Raw genomic sequence first — 24,595 nt, 5'->3', positions numbered from 1 at the left:
TCCCTTCAGCACATCTATCTTACATGGCCTCTTTTATCCTTTTTGACAACTGTCCCTATTTTTCAGTTGTTGCATTTTGGCCAGTTCTGCTTCACATCTCAGAATGTGTCCCTTGGGTATTCCTTACATTAAGGGGGATGGGGAGAAGGATAATGAAGATCCAGCCCACACGCCATCATGTTCAATGTCTCACTTAGTCTGATAATGTGTACACAGATTGCTTCAGTGGCAGCTATTTCAAAATAATTTATCCATCAACTGGTCTCATTGCATTTTTATACAACTGGCCACAGAGGGAAAATGGATATGTGTTAAGGACTTAGTCCCGCAAGCCCATGTCAGTACATCTTGCATAGAGACCACACAGCAAAATCAGCGGGCAACATTTGTTCTGCAGCATTTGCCCGGCAACAAGACGTCTTCTCTGCACCATTGTACAGGAGCACACATAGCCTCAGCAAGATGATCAGGAGGATGGAGGGTGGGATGAAGGCTCTTCTTCAAGACTTGAATTATGTGTGTTGCCACATGGGAACCAATACAGCAAATGCAAAAGAATAGGATTGGGAAACTAGAGGGGCAGAAGTGCTGAGCTCAGATACCCATGTAATATGTACTCTAGCTTCTTTCCCAGGGTGAGTACAGATTTTTGTTAATTTGCTCTCATTTCCTCTCCCCTCTGTTAGTATAATGATCACCAGAACCTTTACAGTGGGGTCAAAGCAGTTGATGATGTTTACTCTTTTTTGTTAAACACAATAGGGGAAATTACAAATCCAATTCTCTTTACCAAGAAGAAAAGAAAAGCAGGATTTTAAAATTATCTCTTTGACTTTTTAAAAATTAGATTCTGGTGTGCAAAACAATATAATGGTTATACATTTACATCCCTCATAAAGTGATAACCTCCCTCCCCCAATCTACTACCCCTCTGACATCACATACAGCTGTTACAATTCCGCTGACTCTATTCCCTATGGTGTACTCCACATCCCGTGACTATATATATATTAAGTTATAGTTGACATTCAATATTATTCAGCTTCAGCTTCAGGTGTGCAGCACAGAGGTCAGACATCTACACCGTCCATGAAGTGGTCTCCCTAATAAGACAAGTGCCCATCTGACACCCTACCAAAGCTTTACAACATTATTGATTATATTCCCCAAACTGTCTTTCGTATACCCATGGCAATGTTGTGGCTACCAATTTGTACTTTCTAAATGTGCCTATGGGATCCTTTCTTCTGAGGAGCAGCCCTCCCTACCCAGCAATCTCTGAGGTCCCTGCTGGGTGTGTTTACATAACCCATCACGCTCCACTACCCCAGCCTTGTTTTCATTTGGAAATATTCTGGGGAAACACATGCTATGTTTTTAGATTTCCAGCCACATCAGGATTCTCTAGCTGACTCTGATCCTAAGGAACAAGTTGACAATACCCTTGGGTCCATCACCATTGTTGGAGTGAGGACAAGTAGGCCTGAACATTACTTTCCGGTCATGGTGGATGGGATCTGGCACTCGTACTTGTGTTTATGTGGAATGTTAAACCTTTGTGAAAAGGTGAAGAGTAACTGCCTGGAGGCAATGGATGCCATCTTGTGGGGCTTATCACTGTCCAGCAGGGTGACAACACACAGTGTAGCCCCCGCAGAGGACGGGGCAGGAGGAGTGGTTGCACAGACACCTTCTCTGAGGACAGCCATGTGTGATTCTGGGAAGCAGCCAGGGGACAGTCAGCTTGGGATTAGAACTCAGCTTCAGCCTGGTGACCATTAGAAGAGAATTTTACCCCTCTCAGCCTCACGTTCTCTATCTGTACAATGAGGATGATAATTATGCTTATCTCGTTAGATTGTTTTGAGGATTCAGTGCAACAGTGTTTATGAAGAACCTAACATGATACCTGGCATCTTGTAAACGGTTCATTGAATAAATGTTAACTTCTTTGTTATTATTCTTCCATCATTACTGTTGTTAAGTAAATACTAGAGCCCTAGCAGGGAAGCAAAGCCTGGAGTCTAAGAGGATCTCATAGTGGGAAAGTGGAAGGCACTATATTGCAAGGTAGCTGAGCCAAGTTCTGGAGACAGGGCATTTGGGCAGAGAAGGCAAATATTTAATTAATTAGAGCAGGGGGTGGCAAACTTTAGCCCATGGACTAAATCTGGCCTTGGCAAATCCAGGCTGTTTTTACAAATCAAGTTTTATTGGTACACAGCTATGCCCATTTGTTTACGTATTATCTATTGCTGCTTTTGTGCTACAACAACAGAGCTGAGTCGCTGCAACAGAGACTGTATGGCCTACAAAGCCTTTACTCTGGTCCTTTATAGAAAATGTTAGCTGATTCTTGAGTTAGAGACCAGGATGGTCCAGAGAGACAGGAAGAAACATGCACAAAAGTGATTCTTCTGTCTTTGCATGAAAAGTTGTTTCATTCTGTGCTCAGATTTTAGGCTGACTAAGGTTTGTGGTGAGCAGAAGTTCAGGCAGAACTGCTTTCAACCTGGCAAATGCAGATTTCTGTAGGGACAAGTTCTCTGCTATGACCCCAAACCTCAGTCTTCCTGTAGGATCATGACTTCTGCATCTGATGTGAAATGGTACATTGAAATTAGACTGACGTTGTCATATGTAAGTAGAATGGCTATAGTAGGAACTACTTTCTTTGGGAGTCTAAGCAGGGCTCACTCAGAGTCTTCTCTGATAGAGGCCAATGATAGAGTCTGGTGCTGTTTGGCCCTTGGTGTACTGTAACTTAGTCTTGGGAAAGCTGATTTGGGAATGGTTTACAGTCTCGTGCTACTGTTGGTGTGGCTAGCCTCAATTAAGGAGGGAGGCTCCTTTGTTTCACATTTTGAAGAAAGTATTTTATAGGAGACTTCTCTAAGTCCATATTTTATCACAGAAAATCACAGATTAAGTTGGGAAGCAGTGAAGAGTGTTGGCTTTTTTTTTTCTTTAGATGTGGAATTCTGACTGCATGTATAATTTATTAATTTGCTATTTCTGTTCCCTAGTGATAAAGTTATATTTTACGTAGATAATCTTCTCCACTCTCAGCTGCCTCCTGGACAACTCCCCGTGGAAGTCCCGTAGACCTCCTCCTGACCCTCCCACATTTGCTCCCTTAGCAGAGGGTTCCACTGTCCACCCAGGGCCCCGGTGAAGAAGCTTTCTCCTTTCTCTTTTCCCACTTCTCTCACTTCCTCACTCCTCACCCCAGTAGAGTCACCAGGCCCTGGAAAGATTTCCTCCTTACTATCTTTTGCATTACCTCTGCTTTCTGGTCACATTCTCTAATGCCTTAGTTCTGTATTTCTGGAACTTTGACTTTTCCCAGGTCCTCGTATAATCTCTACTATATTTACATTTAATTAACATTTTGTATTTACATTATATATTCAATCATATAGACTATATTGTAGATTATATTGTGATAATATAATATGCAATATATAACATATAATCACATACAGATACATAATATACATTATATATTGATACTTGTACAATATATACTTATATATTATATTGTGACAATATAATATACGATATAATATGTGTTATGGAATATATGCTACAACAATCAATGCTATATAATTTACATAAATATGTTAAAATGTATAGTATGTATTATAGCATACGTTATATATTTTATTTATATTTTAATATTTATTTTTACACTACATTTAGATTTTTAAAATCAATTCCCTTCTTTTAGCCACATCTTAACTAATAATATACATGAAATTATAGATTGTAGTATAATTGCATGTTTTCTAATACACAATAAATTAAAGCTGTAAAGAAACGGTATTCAGCCTAGAATCATCTCAGAGGAACACATGAAGCCCTTTATGGGACTCTCTGCCATGCTTTTTACTCTTGTCATTTTTAAAGTGCATGAGTGTAGTCTCCTTGCTTACAGTTTGACAACTCTCGCCTCCCCCTACTTCTTTCTGGTGGTCCATCCTCCCTACTGCTATAAGAAATGTGCCCCAAACATACACCTAATCCTGTCACCTCAATTCTGAAGTGATTCTGTGGCCCTTTGTTGTTGTGAGGGTGACCTTCTTTAATGTAGGTGTTTCATGACACAGCTCTCATGACCTGACCCCTCTCTAACTGTCAGCCCCTTGTATCCCCGCAGTATGCCACTACTCCTCCAGTAATACTGAATTACTTGCAGTTCCCAAAGGATATCACACTATTCCCTGCTTCTGTGCCTGGAATACCTTTCCCTCTTTCTTTGCTGAAATCTAGCTGGCACATGAAAATTCAACTCAGAAATCACCGCTGCCAGGCAGCCTTCCCTGCCCAACCCCCTCACTCAGTTTGACTTAGTCACCCTCTTTTTTCTGGCCACCTCTGCAGTTTAACACAGTGATAAAGAGCTCTGCCATGAAATCAAGCCTGATTCAAACCCAAGTTTTCCTCACTTCTTACCAATGACTTCTGACAACCTATTCACAGCTCTGAGCTTCAGTTTTTCATCTTTAAAATGGGACGAGTAGGACCTATCATATGAGGTTACTGTGAGGATGATGCTGAGATTATGTGTTTAGCCCAGTGCTCAGCACACAGTAATCACACAATGGTGGCACTATTATCTTTATTGTATTTGACTGTATTGTCATCAGGTTATCTGTGATCCTCAATTCCTCATATGTAACTGGGGATAAGGCATCATGGCGTTTTGTTAGGATTGCATGACGAGTTTAGGGGGCAGTCAGGGTGAGAGAGAATGGAGATGTACCTGGTACAACATGTGGCCTTTGGGGATCATTAATGAAGACCATTAATACAACAGTATGTCTCAGGCTCTGAGTCCCACCTCAGTTGTCAGCCCCCGGAGGGCAGGTGTCCTTCTGATTCTGCTGTATGTTCCCAGAGCTGAGCAGTGCATTGAACAGACTTGAAGGAGACACATCGAGGGCTCATACATCTTACTGCCATTTCTATGACAGTCAACTGGAGTTGTCATCTAAATGGTCCCTGTGTCTTCAACTGTGAAATGGGACAGCCATTGCTACTTCTGCGTCTCAGTTCACCGAAGGATAATGGACCATGTGTGTAAAATAACCTGTCGTAGAGGGATGATATGGCAGTCTAATACTACCAATAGTCTAGTTAATGTGCCTTATCTTACCATAAGCTCTTTCTACTCTATTGTATTTTTCTACCATAACTTCTGTATCACTAAAGAAATGTAGCGTTCACTATTTGTAATTCAGCGTGACTTTGAATTATTAAAACTAGATATTAAAATGAGTGAAAGTATAGTTAGTATCATGAAGTATAGTAAAGTATCATTGGTTGAATTGTGCATTTGTTTTGATTCTTCATAGCTCTATCAAAAGAGACAAATGTTGTGGATTTGGCTAAAAGAAATGGGAAAATGAATCTCTAGATGCAACAGGGCTATGCTAATGAAGCACTGATCGTTTTAGGAGGGGGTTGTGAAGCAAGAAGCTCTGATAGATGATAGGTTAACATCCAGCACTTCTGTTTGATGGCAGAGCCCCCTCTTGGGGCCTCCCTCCCATTTCCTGCAAGATGATCGGACGCATCTCCCACTATGATTGTTCTCTTCTACTTGATCCTCACGAAAGGCGCTCTGACTTTTTCAGCTAATCTCAAACACCACCTTCTCAGTGAAGCCTCGTCTGATTTTTTTTCAGACACTTATTCTCTTCCTGTTCTGATTAACACGTGTACTTATTACCATTCTGTGTAACTGAGTATGTAAGCCTCCTGGAGTTGTTTTCTGTGGGTATGCTCTACCTTCTCAAGCACACTTACACATCTTTTTGCCCCCAAGCTGCATCACAATCTGCATCATTGTATGCTGCCATCCATCTGTCTTGTGGGACTAAACCAGGGAAGGGGCGGGAGCTGGTCCTTATCTCCTGTCCATGTTTTCTTCCTGACAGTGCGAGGACAGTGCTAGGCAATGGCGTGGGTGGGGGACCTATCTGTTGATTGTACAGATTCCTCTTTAACCTGAAGACTATGATCATGTTCATAGATCTGGAGAGTTGTACTTGGAAGAGAGTGACAAATTATCATCGGAGCCATGAGGTTATTGTTCTCTCATGTATATAACTTTTCCCATAGTTTAATCATGGTTCAGAAATAAGCTTTGAAAATTATTGCACAGTGGGTAGCAACTTAGAAGGCCATGGCATATGTTTGATCTTTGTTTTACTTTATTAATAATCTGCAGTGCAGTCCTTGCCTCTTCTATGGCTGTTAAAGTGGGTTTTGTAGCATTTCAGTTAGTCTTAAGAGGTGACCAACTCTAGCATCATAATCTCTCCAAGTTGGCTGTCACCCCTAATCCTTTCTATAATATACAGCCATTCTGGAGTTTAGTAAACAATTTGTACAAACAATTTGTTGTGTATCATGCATATTCACCAGCCTGAATGCAAGTTATAATGGCTTGACTTATATGTATCTACATGAGATTATTGCCACCTTTGGGGAAAATAGTAAAATTCTAGTCTTATGTTTATTCACGTGTTAGCATTTATGTTCTCTGTGTCCATGTGATTCCATTAGGAGACTCAAGTAACTCTGCTTTGAGGCACTTGACATAAATGCCTCTTTCTCTGGATATGAGAGACAGATAAAGAAGCCAACAGAGAAAAGCTACCTGGGAGAGAATTCCTGTCCTTCCCAGGAGTCAGTCGTTCTCTTGTCCAATGAAAGACTTTTATTCTCTTTACCCATTTGTGCAGCTTTCTGTCGTAAACTAATGGATGGATGTCATCTGCTCTCATAATGCTGGTCCTATGCCCATCCCTGGGAATCAGCCAATCCCAGGATTAGCAGCTTGCTTCTCTTAAACCCATGTGATTGGGCCTGTTCATGTTCAGAATTTCTCTGTGGACTGTTTGTGTTTAATGTCACGTCCCTGGCTTAAAAATTGTTTGAGTGAACTGTTTGTGAATGCATGAACCTTCCTGAGTGTAGCAGATGAAATTAATAGGAACAAATGAGTATTTTAAAATAGCGTTTTCCAGTTTGCCTGGGTGTTAAACTATAATAACCAATCTGTGACCATTAGTGGAAGAACTGTTTAGTTAGGTTTCATGCAATTTTCAGAAGGGTGTGTATAGGTTTCTCTTAGACTCTGTCTCCTGTTCCTGAATTTGAGCCTCCAGGCTACAGTCTGTATGTGTTGACCCTGTATTTTCTTATCATTCTTCCACTCATAACAGTATTTAGTGATTATCTCAAAACTTAGATGTAGTGACAAAGGTAATAATGATATGAAAATGAAATTCCTTAAGGAATATGCTAAAAGATTGACTGCCTGGGGATAAAAAGTCTTAGAAGCGAAGGTGAGGCAAAGGGGAAATATTGAAAGACTTAATAAGCATCACTTAATACTTTTCAGTGGATGTGGGATAGGAACACAAAAACACCAACATCACTAATACGCAAAGTTGTTGAGCAATATAAAAGAGAAGTCAGGGTTCGTTAGCTACATGCTTTATTCTTTGGAAAGGTAAAATAACTAATATATATCAACATAACCAGTATGTGTCATGTACCTATGGTGAACAGGCAATGTACTAAGTATATTTATAAACACTTTCATTTAATCTGCATTATAATTCTTATTCAGCTAGTAAATAGCAAAACTGAGAATCACATTCAGATCTATGACCTCAAAGATTCTTTTCTTTTCCCCACATGACCCTTACTGTTATGTGTGATTTTATCTGGAATATATGAGAAAATTATCATTTTCCATATAAGTTATCACCATAAAATAAAGTAACCACTTCTTGAAAACTTACGACGTTCAAACATTTGGTTTACTTTAATATAGATGAGGGAGATAGTTTCCTCTGAATTTTACATTATGTTACCTTCGGTTCACCACAGTTGATTCATGGAAGCTTGGTAGAATAATCTTTATCCATAATTAAATGTCTATAAATTATGTCTTATTTAGCCATTTACAAATCTGTCTCTAGGGGTTCAGAAAGAGCCACAGTGATGAGATAGAAGCCAGTACTCTATTATCCATGAAAGTGTAGTCGAGGATGGAAGAGGACACTGATGGCTGTAATAAACTCTGGGTGACATCTGAGTCTGTGCCATAACTCTGCTCCACTCTGGGATTCCCATGTTAACCCCTTCATTCTGGTCTGACAATTTTTGCTTTCACATATTTTTGTAGTGTAGCTGCATACTGAACCAAACGAAATGGCATGGTGTAGTTCAGGGAAAAATTTCTTACGAAGGAGACTTGTATTATTGTAGTTGGATATGGCAAATAGATTTCCCCTCACACATCACCTCTTATGAATTGATTGTAACTGGCTACTGCAAGCATTGAGAATGATTCTTTAGGCCACAGAAGGGCTGTACTGGCAAGGACCTTGACTGATCAATCATACATACCATGACTATAGAAGGAAGAAGTGAGTGGCCTCCTGTGTGACACATATTTGCCATCCCCTTTGTTAAGCTAACTGTATAGTTATGTTTACTACTGTATGCAGATAAATTGTGAATCTTTGAGTAAAGAAGTTACTCAATTTCAAAAAATAATTTTATTATTACTATTATTTCCTTTTATTTTTATTCTTCTACATGTGCAGATTTATTTCTGTCCTAGGAAGTTTATTGTAATAAATATGGAATGAATTTGGTGTGGTCAAACACTCTACCTTGTAACATTAAAGGTATCCAGACACATGGACCCATCTGCTATTGTTGAAACTGTCAGTCTAGCAGTCTTCTCTCTCTCCTGCCAGCCAACATGCCTGTATTTGCCTCCTTCCTTCATTTCCTTCCTTCCTCTTCTTTTTTTCTTTCTTTTTTTCCTTCCCTCCTTTTTTCTATCTTTCTCTCCCCTTTCCCTTCCTCCATGTCATTGAACAGAAGGTAGACCCTGGACACTAAAATCTTAAATTTTTTCTTTTACTGTTTCATGTTTGAAATCTAAAAGTACATATTTATCTTGATGTGTAACTGACGTCATCCGTGAGGCTAGCCTTCGATGCATGTAGCGAGTACCATGGAAGAAAAGCCAGATTCTTCTTTGGGACCCGTAAGGTTCTTTGTGATCTGATCTTAGCCCCTACCAGTCTCACTACTCATTAACAGCCTCCTCCCCGACCTCTGTGTACACACACACACACACACACACACACACTTCGTTGGAAATATCCTAAAACTTTTGGAGGGCCCAAGCTGTGCCATTCTCTCGGCTCTCTGTATGTGCTGCACCTTTCATCCATCTGCCTTTGGACCCTGTTCAGGTTTGCCCTCTCTAGCAGACTTTTCCTGGCCCCACAGACTGACCTAGCTATCCTCCTCCTCTATTAGCTTCTTGTAAAAATCCTAGTACTAACATAAGCCTATCAGAAGTCCTGATGATGAGGCACATGGGTAATATTCGTTCAGCCCGTTCTGTGTGCCAGGGACTGTACTAAGCGCCATGCTTGGATGATCTTGTAATCCTGCACTAACTCTGTGAAGCAAGTATTTTTATCTTATCGAGGAACACGAAGTATGGAAAAGTTAAGTGGCATGCACAAGATCACAATGCTTGAGTGCGGTGGAACCTTTTCAGTAGAATTTTAACCGTCGATTTGCACAGAATTTTCTCACCTGCATTGTGAGCTCCTTGACATCACAGACTGTTTCCCGGATTCTGTGTCTCCAGCAGAGGCTTGCTGATAGTAGAGGCTCAAAACATTTGGTCCATTACATTTGATGGAAATCTTATTTATAATAGACTATCCAGGCCTTCTATCACCTCTCCAAATTTTAGAGTGTAGCAACATAGAATTAACTGGTTTTCTTTCTTTTTTTCCCCTCAGATTTTTTGTGTATTCTCTACCAATTGAACAACCATGTATCCTCAGTATCACTTTTTGGCAGCAGCCTTAGTTTTGAATTTAATATAGTAAAAAGAAATATGGAACTTGAAAATGTCTGCCATCTCAAAGGCTGAGTGAAATGTCTTTCCAAATCTCTGTGTCACTAACGAAAACACCTACGGAATAGGAAAAAGGACAGGTAATTCTCTGTATAAGATAAAGGACTAGTTGACTAAAAATACAGGTAATACATTTCCTTCTGCCTCTTAGAATTCTTTTGCCCTGGGTAGGTTCCACTCGCGATGTGCCACTGATTTGTCAACAAGGTTGGTGTTTCTTTTTTTGATAGTGAACCTGCCTTAAGAAGTATGTGGAGTTTTACTTTCTACCTGCCCCTTTTTAAATATTTTTATTTTTTATTTTTCAATTACAGTTGACATACAATAGCATATTAGTTTCAGGTGTACAGCATAGTGATTTGACATTTATATAACTTACAAAGTGATCACCATGGTAAGTCTAGTCCCCACCTGGCACCATACATAGTTATTACAATATTATTGACTATATTCCTTATGCTGTACTTTACATCCCTTGTGACTATTTTTATAACTGACAATGTGTACTTCTTAATCCCTTTTGCCTTTTTCACCCAGTTCCCCAACCCCCTGTCCACTCCAATCTGGCAAATTAACAGACATTTTTTTCTACCTTATTTTCTACAGCCTACCTGTAGAATGCAACAGTTTTATGTTAGGCCAGTTGGCAATCATGGAATATTTCCTGGATATGTGTCATTTCCCATCGCATTAGAGTAGAAAAATGGACCTAACATAGGTTCCAGAGAAAATCAAACTTGATTGTGGCTCCTCTGATTATTCCTTCTTCAATGGAACAGTGAGAAATAATATTTGTCTCATTTGAATTCAAAGAACAAATTGATAAGCTTTATTAAAAGTCACCAATACCATCCTTGACTGACTGGTCTTATCATATGGCTGTTCAGAGCTAGTCCTCATGATTCAGATTTCATTACGGTTAATTCAGGCATGACCAGTTGTAACAGACTTGCCACGTAATGTCTATCTTGTCATGTTGTTTCTAAAATCAGGAAAGTACTATTAATATAACAACACATGGCAACCATGAAATAGTAAAGTAGAATATTTTAAACAGGAAGATTTTAGAATTAAACACTAAGCAACAAATGAGTGCATTTTTGCTTATCCTTGCCTGTCTAAACATGTTTTATAATGCTCTATTCCAACTAACTTTGAGGACTTAGCTTAGAAAGATAAAAAATTTGTCCTTGTGGTTTGTAGGTACTTAGACCAGGCTGTTGTGTCACATGCTTCTGTGATATGTTCCCAGTTTCCAAGACTCTGAGCAGCTGAACTTAACGAGTCATTCTGGTGACTTTCTTCTTTCACAGTGTCTTCACTGGGTTCAGCTTCAGCAGAGACTTTTTGTTGTCCATGAGATAGAAAAGAAGGCCCCCAGCGCAGCATTGTGAGGGAGACTCTGAGACTCGATTCCCTGACATTTCAGAGTGTTTATTCCCACAGGCTCTCCAGCTTTTTGCCCATGAACAGGAGACGTTGTTCCTTTCCCCCTCCAGATTTTATTTATCAAGTGAAAAAGAACATCACAGCCAAAGTTTGAAATAGTCTTCATTTTCTTCCAAATCTCATTTTCCGCTTTCTGTGCGTATAGGCAACTGCCATTCTAAAATGTATGTATATTCTTCCAGTCCCTGCTTTTATATGCTCACAAATATAAATGCATTTATCAACAATCTATAGTATTTGCAATTCTTTAAACTTCATTAAATAGATGCTCTGCTATATCTATTATTTTACAACTTGCTTTTTTTTCACTCAACATTGTATTTGGGCTGTATAGGCTAGTTCATTTACATTAATTATAGCAATCGTGCTATTTGTACCTATCTCTTACATTGTATTTTCAGTTCATAATGTTTTTTACTGCTTTCTGTCTTTTTTTTTTATTTTCTTTGTTATTTATTTTTTAACTTTAAAAAAATCAGTATTTATATATTTTACAAAATTTCTTTTGGCTTTTTTCTTTCTTTTTTTTAATTAATTAAATTTATTGGGGTGACAATTGTTAGTAAATTTACATAGATTTCAGGTGTACAATTCTGTATTATATCATCTATAAATCCCATTGTGTGTTTACCACCCAGAGTCAACTGCTTTCTATCTTTTTTCTTTCTTTATGTTGGGAGATTTTTTAAAATTTACTGTTTTTTTTCTCTAACAGCTTAGCTATTGTACAAGTCTTTCCCATTTTTTAGTGGTTACTCTTAAATTTTTAGCATATATATATATTTAATGGTGTCTGAAGTTTATCAGAATTTCTATCATTTTTCCAAAGATGATAACAACCTGTGGAGCCCTTCATTTAATGTTCCTTCCTCCCTTCATCTATATTATTGATGTCCAGTATTATATTTATATTTGTATCTTGTTTTTCCAACCTCATCCAAGTTAGTCATTATGATTGTGTTGATAATTATAATTATTTAGAGTCAGTTTTTACTTAGACTTATAAGCAGGATTATTTGTTCCTTTGCTCCTCCAGCTCCTTCCTTCTGGGTTCTGTTTCCTTCTAGCTTGTAGCATGTTCTTAAAGTGCCACTTCCACTCTTCATCTTTGTGTCTGGAAATGTCTTGTACCTTTTTCCCCGTGAAAGATATTGTACCTGTATATGGACCTCTAGGGTGACCCTTAGAACTTTGAAGATTATAATCCATTATTCTATATCAATTTTTATTTTAACAATCTGGATAGAAATATTTCTAAAATTTAGACATAGGCATAATGATTTTATACACAACTGCCTTCCAAAAAAGGATCAGTTAAATCTCATAAAGCTTTTGTGAAAGTAAGCATCATTACTTGGAACATGAAATTTTGCCTTGTGTTTTAATACAGGGATGTCCTTTCGTGATTGAGGTGTATAAGATTGTTTGTTCTTTCATTAAATTAGTTTTAAGATTGTTAGGTTTTTTTCAGACCTGTGTCTGCGCGCGTGTGTGTGTCCGTGTCCTCTGTTCCTGTACTAGGAAGTACAACTGATTTACTAAATGTAATAATTCTCTTCCTTCAATCTGCTGTTCCCTTCCTCATTGTAAATTCTTTGTTTCTCTTTTGCTGCATGCCAGGGTCCGAGATAACCAAACCTGTCAGTAATATATTGGTTTATTGTATGTTGCTGCTAGCATTGTCTCTGTTTTCTTCCTAAAATTGTTTCATAACTGGCTAAGTACGTGATGAGCAGCAGTAAACTTATTATAGACACAGGTTCTGAAGCTGGATTGCTTGGGTTCATATCTTAAACACATACTTCAGTACCGTATAACCCTCGCTGCTTCCTTCACACTTGAGCCTCAGTTTCCTCATTCCTACGATAGGGATAAAAATAGTATCTACCTTCTTGAGTGATTGTGTGTTTTATATGAAATTATGCACATAACAGGTTAGAGAAGTGCCTGGCCCTATTAACATGTGGTTAGTTAAGCATACTTGAAAACAGCTTTCAAGTTTCATCTCAAGTACTGTATGTAATTTGAGATTCTTTATGACCAAAATTTAAAGAACAGTATTCAGGATGAAGACTATCTAACTTGGATAGTCTATTTCTGTTACCGCGGGGCACTGAATGTAATGTGCAAGTTTATTTATTTGCTTCTTCCAGTGAAACAGGAGGTCCAAGGAACAACTGTCGTCTAAGATCATCAGGAAATAAAGATATGACATTTTAGAAATCATAATGTAAATTAGTGGGAAGCAGTTATTTTCTTCATAAATATTTGATTTGCATCCAACTTTTTAGTTCAGCCTGATGCCCCTCTCATGTGATATAAATGCTAGAAGACCTGAACTTTAGCTTCAGGTTTTTCAGTATCTCACAATGACTGAATTCTTTCAATTGGTTCTGCTTTAATTGGACTGTTATAAGGGCAAATGAGATAATAAATGTGAACTGGCTTTTAGATAGCTTTTTAAATGCTTAAAACAACTAAGGTGATGATAATACATTTTAGCCACGCAGCACTAATTACTCTAATACAAATGAAAACATACAGCTTTTATCATTTCAGATTAAAGTTTTGGCATCAGCCAAACTGGTACATATTCAATTATTTCATGGCTTTAGGACTTACCACATTTATTTTATGATTTATTCCCCATTAACTCCCCCAAATTCTTTGAGGATGCTTACCAAAATTTGTAGACAGTTAACATCAGCATGTCAGTGAAAAATCAGTAAAAAACTGACCGTGGAGGAATTTTTATTCCAGTTTCTCATTTCCTCTAGTCTTGATTTTCCTCCTTCCTAGTAGCTACAATCAGTGATGTCAGTGTCTGTGTCCATCTCTTTCCACTACTTCAGTTAGGTTAGAGTACATTCATTGGAAGCCAACAATTGACACAGGACTGAAATGATTATGAAAACAACTAAGGTTTAGTGAGCCCTAGCGCAGTCAGTTGTCTTTCAGTGCTATGAGAGAGATACTCTACCCAAACCAGTTTGACAAAGGACGAAACTGAAAGGCTAAGGAAATTGTTTGTGGTCCTACAACTAATCAGTGGTGGAACATCAGAGTGGAATCTACAACAGCCTGAGTGGAGATTCAAGAGCACAGGCTCCTAAGCCATGCACTGTAGTGCTTGCTGTGATATCACTTCCAATGAGAGAACCCAAAACAGAAAAATAGTTATCCTGTCTTTCTGGAGAAGTCCAAAAGTAATTTTTATAGATACTTTACATAAATTTCAAGACAATGTGAGAATAATTACCTGATAATCCATCAACCTGTATAAAATGCCTGAGTGGGACTGCAGAAGGTGGGGGCCCATTTGTGAGAAGCCGTGTGCAAGGAAGTTAAGATTCTCAATAAGGTTAAAGATTAGCAGGGCAGGGATTTATAATAACCTTACCTATCACTGGACCCCAGTAGACAATCCTAGGATTTTGGTCTCCAGACAAAGCTCTTGCCTAAATTAGATGAAGAGAACTTCAGAAACTCATAGTTTTTGGCAAATAATTAGAATTCTTTCAAAAATAGGTACAGTTGAAGTTTCTAGAGCTCTTCTTAATACTGACTTAGCTCTAATTTACCTTTCCTTACCAATTTCCCTTCCTTCTCTTCCATGACTAATTTTCCCATTTCTATATCACAAGTTAATATTTAATTCATGTACTTGCCCCTCCTGAGGCTCCATGAAATAGTATTACTTATTCATGGGGTCATTTTTACTAGGGTCAATAGAGTGGGTTATTGCCTCATAACAATCATACAGGGTTGACATTATTTTAATTTTTTTCTTTTTTTTTTGCAGATGACAAACTGACAGTTACTGAGATTAAGTATCTTGCCCAAAACCACTTAGCTAGTAAATGGTCAAGCCAGAAATTAAATCCAAGCTTCTCTGGCTCCAAAATGTGTGTGCTTCCTCTGAGTCACACTCCATGATATTCTGAGCAGGTGGTTGATATTTAAAAGAGATGAGCAGAACCACCCATCCAGAAATAACTCTACCACTCAATAGTTATTGTGCTTTCAATTCCTGTATTTGAGATGCATCCCTTTTGGATTGTTGGCTGTTCTTTCCATGAAGTATTTAAGTTAATCATTTTTTTGTCTTTTGTAGACCTTACACAGAATGTTAATGTATATTAAATTAAATATAGGCATACTTTTAGCTGCTCAAATAACAGAAAACCCAAACAACGGGGGCTTAAAACAATAGGGTAAGTGGGTTGCCGGCACAGTGCCTTAAGATACCAGGGCTGGTGTTGCTGTGATTCGTTTGGCCTTTTTCTCTTGGTCACAGGATAGCTTCTGCAGACTCAGACATAGCCTCGGGTTAGGGTTGGAGGAAGAGAAGAAAGAGGGCGATGCGAGTCAGATGTCATTTTTATCCAAAAAAGCAAAGACTTTCTGATAAGTCCTCCAGCAACCTTTTGCTCATGATTTCCAACCCGAACTGCGTCACATGGCTTCACACACCTGCAAAACAGTCTGGGAAAATGGATCTTTTATAATAGAGATGAGCAGGAGAGACAAGGAATAGGAATGGCATTGGTTTAGCCAGTTAATGGTGTTGTCTACAACATAGGATATGTGTTCGTCATTACAACTACTTTTAGAGACAGCGCATAACATCTCCATTTTACAGGTGATAGAAACAACTTTTAAATGACTTCCCAAGGTCATATAACAAGTTGGAATATCTGGATTTTGAGCCTTGTTAATTTGGCATTCCAGACAAGTTCTTTCCTCTACACTCCTCACCCATGGAGGAGTTGGCAATTCAGTGATTAATAATTTACTGCATTGGTTTTGAAGTCCTCCTCCTTGGATGCAGAAAGCCCTCAGGGCAGCATGAGTGCACAGGGCTGCTGGGACGGGCAGGAGCCTCCAAAAGCAAAGAAAGGTTACAGGATGGGTGGTGAGGGGATGACAAGCATTAGCTGTGCTTGGAGCCTCTCAGTTTTGCTCAGGACTGAGCAGTGAATATGAATCTGAATGTAGCTTTTCTGTTTTTCTCCTCCAATAAATAGTTCTGGGTTGATAGTCTTGGAGGCAATCTTAGTAAGACCCTTGAAAAGTCTTCTCTCTTCCCCTGTTTGTCCTTGGACCTGTCTGTGTCAGGTGCTCATGGTCTGACCTTTGTTGATTGAGTCTTGGCGATGCCTTAATTAAGAAAAATTTCATTCTTGCGCTTGCTTCTTTAGTGGCTTTTTCACTCTGTTTTATCCAAGTTGATTTCTAAGGAAGTGGCCTCCTTTTTTGGATAAACACATTTGTGTGCATTTCTTTTTGGAAGATCTCCCAAATCCTTGAACTGACCTCGGAAGGTCATAGTCCTGAGTTATAGAGAGAATCCAGGCACCACTGTGGAAGGGCGGGGTAGGCAACACTTGCCACTCCATGTATAGCCTGCCCTGACCCCGCCTCTCTATTTCCACAGCATCCTCTTCATTGCTCTGTGATGGCAATTTCCACAGGCACTGTAATCATTCATTTATATGTCTCTTCCTCATCAAACACAGAGGGGTGTGTTTTTTTTTCTTTTTTGTTTGTTTGTTTTTTAATCTTTGTTTCCACGGAACCTTACAAATAGAAACATTCAATAGCTAAATGAAAAGGGAAAAAAAGTTTGGTTTTATTGAGTATTTGGTTTAAAGGTTAACCAAGAAATGTTATTCATTTTTGTTCATTGTGTTGAAAACAGTTATGTAATGTAATGGTTCAAGGTTTTGCCTTAGGAAGCAGAATATTTTAGATATAAATTGGATTCAATGTGTTGGGTTCTGTAGGTTGTCTTTGTAAATATCAATTTTTACTTTCTAGTTTTGCAATTTTGTCCATGTAGACTGTTAGGATGCATGTGAAGGTCTAATGACCTCATTCATTCTCATTTTTTTCCTTCCTCTTTTGTAACAATCATATCCCCTTATTTTTATTACCAAATAACTTATATTTATTTATTCATAGCGTTCCCAAATTAAAACGCATTAAAGATTACATGATTAGAAGTCTCCCTTCCATTTCTGATCCCCAGTCACTCAGTTCACCTCCCCTAAGCAACTTATTAATTTCTGGACTATTCTTCAGGTATTTTATCCCTTTTTTTTTTTCATCTTTAAAATTTTTTTTTTAATTTATTGGGGTGACAATTGTTAGTGAAATTACATAGATTTCAGGTATACAATTCTGTATTATATCATCTATAAATCCCATTGTCTTCAGGTATTTTATACACATGCAAATACAAATATATGTTCTCCCCCTTAACAAAACTACACAACTGGTGGTATATAGTTTTTTTTAATTTTTATTTTATTACTTACCAGGCCACTTTATTTGATAGTACAGAACAATATTGCTCATCTTTTTTTTTTTAATGGTCATTTTGTGGCTGTCCTAATTTGTTTAACCCCTTTCCCTATTAGTTGATATTTAGATTTTTTTCTAGTCTTCTGTTAATATACAAGCAATGTTGTATCAAATGATGACATATGTTCACTATCACATATGTAAATATACGGATAGGACAGATTTCATGTAAGGAAATGGAATGGCATGGTCAAAGAGGATGTGCATTTGTAACCTAATAAATTGCCCTCCCCAGGGGTTGTACTGATTTGCACTTCTACCTACAATGCATGAGAGTAGCTGTATCCCCGTTTACCATTTGTAAATCAGTTTTCTGACAGACTGCTCATCTCTTTCTTAAGGATTTGTCGGAACTTTTATATAATGGGGAAATTACTACTCTGTGTTAACGGTTGTGAACATTTTCTCCATGGTTTGGTATTTGTCTTTTCACTCTCTTTACTATAGTTTTGCCCAGGTGCAGAAAACAAAAGATTAATGTAGTTAGATGTATCAATGTTTTCTTTTAAGGCCCTGGTGGTTTTGTCAGAGTTAAAAAGAATTCTTTTTTGTGAGCTTACAAAATAATTCTTACATGATTTATCCAAGTATGTTGGTAGTTTCATTTTCTTATCTAAGTCTTTCATCCACCTAGAATTTTTCTTGATATATTTGGTATGAGATATCAGTTGAACTTTATATTTCTCCAGATGGCTACTTAGTTGTCTTCAAATTATTTTTCAATAAACTGTATTTCCCTCAGTGATTGGATTGTCTAACTTTATAATACCATGTAATTCCCATCATATTGGGTCTATTTTGGACTTTCTGCTCTGTAGCATTGGCCTTTCAATTATTTTATGTGCCAGTACGGCATGGTTTTAGTTATTAATTTGTTTAATAATCTATTGAGGTTGCTTCTCCATTATTACTCTCGATTTTTGTAGTTTTCCTGGATAGTCTACCTATACTTACTTTTTAAACAAATACATGACTAAAATTATTTTATTCAGTGTGTATTTTTTAGCACCACCTTTGCATGCTGAGCCCTGGATTTTTTACTAGAAAGGAAATGCAGGATGTTTAAGACACTGTCCTAGATCAGACCACAGAGCTTATATCCTCATTGAGAAGGAAAAGCACATGAAGAGGCAACTGGGGCTTCTCCAGCTGAGCCCTTCTGAGCCCCTGATTTTCTAGAGCTGGCTGAGCAGAGATCTGCACTCTAGCAGGTGACCCGATCATGTGGCCGACCTCTCCCACTAAACTCCAGATCCTCTTCCTGCTGATGATTCTCACTGCCCATTCATCTTGGACAATCAGCTTGAAGTGTATTATATTTTGGGCATGGGAGCAAATATAAAACAGTTGTACTGGAAAGTTCAGGTTGTGGTGGGATATATTCTGAGGGTATATTCTGTGTTATGTCTGCAAGTTACTTTAGTCCTTTGGCAAAGATCATTAACCACAGCTCTAGAATTAAAAAAAGATTAAATAAACGTTTATGCTTTCACCCTAAAATCTTTTTTCTCCTATCATCATCAAAATGAAAAATGACAATACAGATGTATTCATATCGCCATTCTGATTACTCTACCTCACCCCTACAAGTGAGCTTAAAACAGATCATATATAGTGATCATGTGGAATATAATGGGAATATTTTTACAGTAAGATTTTAATACTTGGAATCAGTTTTGAATAACTGTGATGTTTAAAATGTTTTCATTTTCTATATAGAATATCGAGTGCCTAACATATCTCTAAATCTGTTAAATATTATTTTGCCATCTGAATTGGCAGTCCTCACCCTTGACTCCTAGGACAACACGTTCTTTACTTCCTGCTTCACAGACTGGTTTTACCTTCTAGCCGCCCTCCACATTTGGGGTTCCTCAAGACTTGGCCTTGTGTGATGTCCTTTTTCTCTTCACTTTCTCCAATTTTGTTTTGGGTCTCATAAAGCTACCTAAATAGTGCTGCCTTCCAATTTATTTCAATAGTCCAGACTTCTCCTTTGAGTCCAATATGCTGCCGCCTACTTGACATCTATACTCAGGTGACAGTGGCCAAAATGGAACTTTTTATTCCACCTCCCCCCACTGCCTCATTGAACTCAGGAAATGTCATGACCATCCACTGTGTTTTTCAGAATAGAAGCTCAGCCATCTATTATTCTTCTCTTTCTTTTATCATCCCCACATTCAGCCTATCAGCAAGTTCTACAAATATCACCAAACTGTATCTCTAGCGTATTCACTTTCTCCATTTCGATGGCGACACCCCCTCTCCTCCCCTCCCCGGTCCAGGTCATGGGGATACAAACTGCAACCAATCAGATGCAATGAAACTTTCTAATTTATGTCCTCCCTTGTGTACTCTGGTTTCCCCACTCGAGTAAGGATGAGCTCTGTAAGCTATAACTCAGATGATGTAATTCCTCTGCCTAATACCCGTCAGTGGGTTCCCACTGCACTTGAAATAAAATCCAGTCTTGATACCAAGGCCAACAAGGTCCAGCAAGTCTGGTTCCTATTTGTCTCTTCAAACTCATCTCCTCTCATCCTGCCCCTTAATCATTAAGTTGTAAGCACTCTGGTGTTCTTTCATTTCCTTAAGCAAGTTAAGATTCCATAAAGCCCGTGGCCTTTACATGTGTTGTTTCTTCTGCCTAGAACGTTCTTCTCCTGCCTGGCTCTTTATATGACTGGCTCTTCTCTTTATCCAGGTCTCACTTTCAATGATACTTCTCCAGGTGTCTTCCCTGATGCCCACAGCACTATCGCCTCTATTTTTGTTGTTCTCTATTTCATATTTTGTTTGTTTCCTTCATCTCAGTGTCCACAGACTTAATTGCTTTATTAAACTGCTTTAAGTCTGCTTTCTTGACTTTGTCTGTCTATCCTGGTGAAAGTTTCATGGGGCAGACCTTCCATCTACTGTAAATCCTATTATATGGCAAGTATATAGCACAGTGCCCAGCACATAGTGAGGATTCCGTACACTGGGTATTTAGTAAACCCATCAAAACCCATCAAAAAAGGAATAAGCAGCTATTAAGAGTGGGGATTATGTGCACAGTAGAAGAAAATATTTCTTCCTTAACTTTAGCAGTGAAATACGTACTGTGGTAAAACAAGATCAAAAGTAAAATTATTTTAGGCATTGATTAAATCTCTGATAGTATAAAATAACTATGTAATAGAAAATTCTTCGGGGGAATGTACTGAAGAAGAATGTTATCTGGACTTCTTATGGAATTGCAAAATTCGGCTGCTGCAATGACTTAGCATTAGTAGGATGTATTCTCTACAAATTTGAAAAATGTCATAGATTTATTTTACTTGTATTATGCTTTAGTATTCTCATCTTCCATGAGCATATTTAATTAACATTAGGACCCATCCACTGATTAGGATAGTCAATATTAAATGAAAAATAGCAAGCAGTTCATTTACCAAACATTTATTATTCTCTACTTGGGAGACAGGGTTCCTATCCTCAAGGAGCCTCACAGACAAGTAGGGGAGACAGACTTACCAAGAAACCTTATTGTCCTCTGTGGCAACAACATATGGGGATCATGGTGGAACAAAGGAGAGAGTTTTCAGATTTGTCTGGAGTTTTCAGATAGTATTGTAAAGGAGGTGACTGTGGAGTTTGGTTTTAAAGGAATAGGAATTTGCTAAGTTGAAAGCCTTTGCAGTCCATAGGACCAAATGTAAAGACAGAAGCATGGTGAAGGTCATGTGTTCCAGAATCTGCAAGTGGGGCATGTAATGGGAGTAACAGGCAAGGAGGTGGAAGAAATAGGCACAATCAGATTGTGGAATGGAAACCTTTGAATGGTTTTCATTTTGACAGCAATGGGATTATATAATTTACATTTGAAAAAGGTCTTTGGAGGATGGAACATAGCTTCCAGTTAGAGGAATCTGGTAGTGGAGATAGATGGTATTGGAAGAGACCAACTACAGAGTGAGAGAACAGTCAGAGATGGACCTCAGGGGAACAGGGGCACTTAATTGGTCTGGGTGGAGGAGTGGGTGGAGGGGGAGAGAAGGTAGTTTTCTGAGGAAACTGAGATGGATCCTTTAGAGTGGCAGCAGATGAAAACAGCAATACATCACACAAGCCAAGAGAAGAAACCTTTTTTGACGAAGGAAGGAATGATTAATGTCAGATCATATGAGATAAAAATTAAGATGAAAGGAGTGGATTTCATAATTAAGGTATCTGGAAAGACCTTAACAAGAGTAGTGCTGATGGGATGATGGGGGCAAAAACCACATCATTGTGTTGGGGGATGAAAGAGAACCCAAGAAATGACCACCACTTGAAGCAGACACAGAGCCAGTTGGGGTTCTTGTTTGTGTCCCTTCGTTTTTAATGAATAGCAGGGATTTGAACTCACTTGTATACTCTGCTGGAAAGGAAGGAGGACAGAAACTAGTCTCTCATTGCAGGAGAATTAGATTATGGTGTAACATTGCTTTAGACAGGTGAAGCCAAAAAGAAGAGAGAGAGGGAGAAAAAGGTGAGATGGAGTTTGTGGCTGAAGTATGAATAGAGAGTATTTCTGATGTTGGAGAGAAAGTGTGCTGAGAGAGGAGAACAAAGGTAGCCTTTAAGAAGAAAGATGTTCAGAGCAGATTCTATGGAGGATGGGGGAACGATCACAGGTGATGAGAGAGTTCAGCTAAGCTTGAAGGCATAGGTGTATGGTGGGCCCAGCAACACCCTGGACATCGGGTCTCAGATTGGAGATTATCTGGAAGGCCCATCAGAAGGTAAAAGGGGAAGTGCAGAGAGTGCTGGTTGAATAATGGTTGAAGTGATGGGAATGACTAGAGAGAACCAGCTTAACTAAGGAAGTGAGTGGAGGGGACAATGAAAAGGGCCTGAAAAGAGAGAGTAGAGTGAGGTCAGAAAAGCAAGCGCATTGTGAGAGATGGAAGGAGGGCCAGTCCTGGAAAGATAGGAAAGTATCTGTAAGCGGTATATCAGACTTATACATTTAAATTGGCATTTCTTTACCAGTTACCTGGGAAGATACTTATTCTGCATTTATGCTGCTGTTGCCCAGGATAGGGTGGGGAAAGCCTGTCTTGGAATTGTGCTCAGAATCGGCAGCACAGCTTTTGATTACTGAGAGTCTTGGTGATTCTTAGTCCTTTGGGGAATGGATATGATTTTTTGCCAAGTCATTCAGAGCCAACTTTGGTGACGACAGTAGATAATCAAACTGGGTAATACCATTTTCACTAGACATGGAAATGTGGACTTAAATAACAATATTGTTAGACTTGTAACTGGCCCTGAGAGCAGTTTCTTTCAACAACAGTGGTGACAGCATCTTTGGACCATATAGACAAGCCTTTCAAAGTCACCAGTTTGAGGGACATATTCTTTTGGATATAAATCTCTTAAGAGATTGGGGTCACAAACCTTTAGAGTTATATAGTACCCAGTAAATACTCATTAATATAAAGGTTTCTGCCATTTTACCTATACAACTTTTTGTATATCTTTTTTATTGAAATCTTTTATGCTAACATGATATGCTAACAAGAATATTTTTTTATAGCCAGCTTGGCCTGCTTTATTTATGACTATTTTTTTACCAGAAATGGGAAAAATATATTTTGTGTTGCCTACGAGTATTACTGTGTTTCCCTGAAAATAAGACCTAGCCAGACAATCAACTCTAATGTGTCTTTTTGGAGCAAAAATTAATATAAGACGCAGTATAATATAATATAACATAATATAACATAATATAATATATAATATAATAGGTTACATTATTATATTATATTAATTTTTGCTCCAAAAGATGCATTAGAGATGATTGTCTGACTAGGTCTTACTTTCGGGGAAACATAGTAGCATCAGTCAAAAACTTTCAAGTCCCTAGATGAAAAGTTATGATAAAGGCATACCTAAAGCAATTGTGTTTTTATAACTTAATTTGTTAATATTTTGATATGTTTATGAGAGATTCTACTGGTTCTCCATCTCCTTGTACCAGAAGAAAGTGGTATGAACTGCAGAATAAGTCACCTAGAATGGGAATTTGTAACCATGTAAAATGGTGGGGAAATTACTCTCCTGACTCCAGAAGAACAGAGTACATAGAATCCAACCAGAGTGAAACTGGAAACTGGAAACCTCCTCTGCCAACCATTTTTATGATTCACTTACCTGAGAATGCTCGATTCTCATTCGGTTGCTTTCATCTCATGCTTTCTATTTAAGTTGGCTACTTCCCCAAAGCAAAGAATATGTCGTTTTTCTTAGTGGGGGAGCTCTCTTGGCATTCTGGGCAGACAGGTCTTCCTTGTGTGGGATTCCCAGACTTGCAGCGTGGTTGGCACCCTTGGCTTCCTGGCTCTAAATGCCAGTAGCCCCCATAAGTCATCGTAGCAGTCAGAAATGTCACCACACATTTCCAAATGACTCTGGTTGTTTATGGACTGCCAGAGCCTAGTGGACTTGTTTACTGAAAAGCCAGGAAGACAGGAAACATTCTTTTCTGTCCCTTTTACTTTCTTTCTCTCTCTTTCCTCTCTCCCTGTCTCACTCCTATCTATCTATCTATCTATCTATCTACCTATCTATCTATCTACCTACCTACCTACCTACTATCTATCTATATCTATCTATCTATCTATCTATCTATCTATCTATTCTATCATCTATCTATCATCTATTTATCAAAGCCATCTATGTATCTGTTTCCTTTTTCTTTTCTTTTTATTTTTCATTGTAGTGTGAGAGGAATGACCAGAAGTAAGAAAAGGAAAAAGGAATTTTTATTAAAGA

General features: G+C 38.3%; 1 protein-coding gene across 2 annotated transcripts in view; it reads left to right on the top strand.

Annotated features, from left to right (window-relative positions):
* The window catches only part of KCNN2 (potassium calcium-activated channel subfamily N member 2), a 386,949-nt gene that overhangs the window by 255,064 nt on the left and 107,290 nt on the right, over nt 1–24,595 (top strand). The window lies entirely within an intron of this gene.

Source organism: Rhinolophus hipposideros, assembly GCF_964194185.1.
Source record: "Rhinolophus hipposideros genome assembly, chromosome: 7".
NCBI classification, from domain to species: Eukaryota; Metazoa; Chordata; class Mammalia; order Chiroptera; family Rhinolophidae; genus Rhinolophus; species Rhinolophus hipposideros.
The sequence above is the reverse complement of the archived record's forward strand: the minus strand, read 5'-3'. Positions and strand labels throughout refer to the sequence as shown.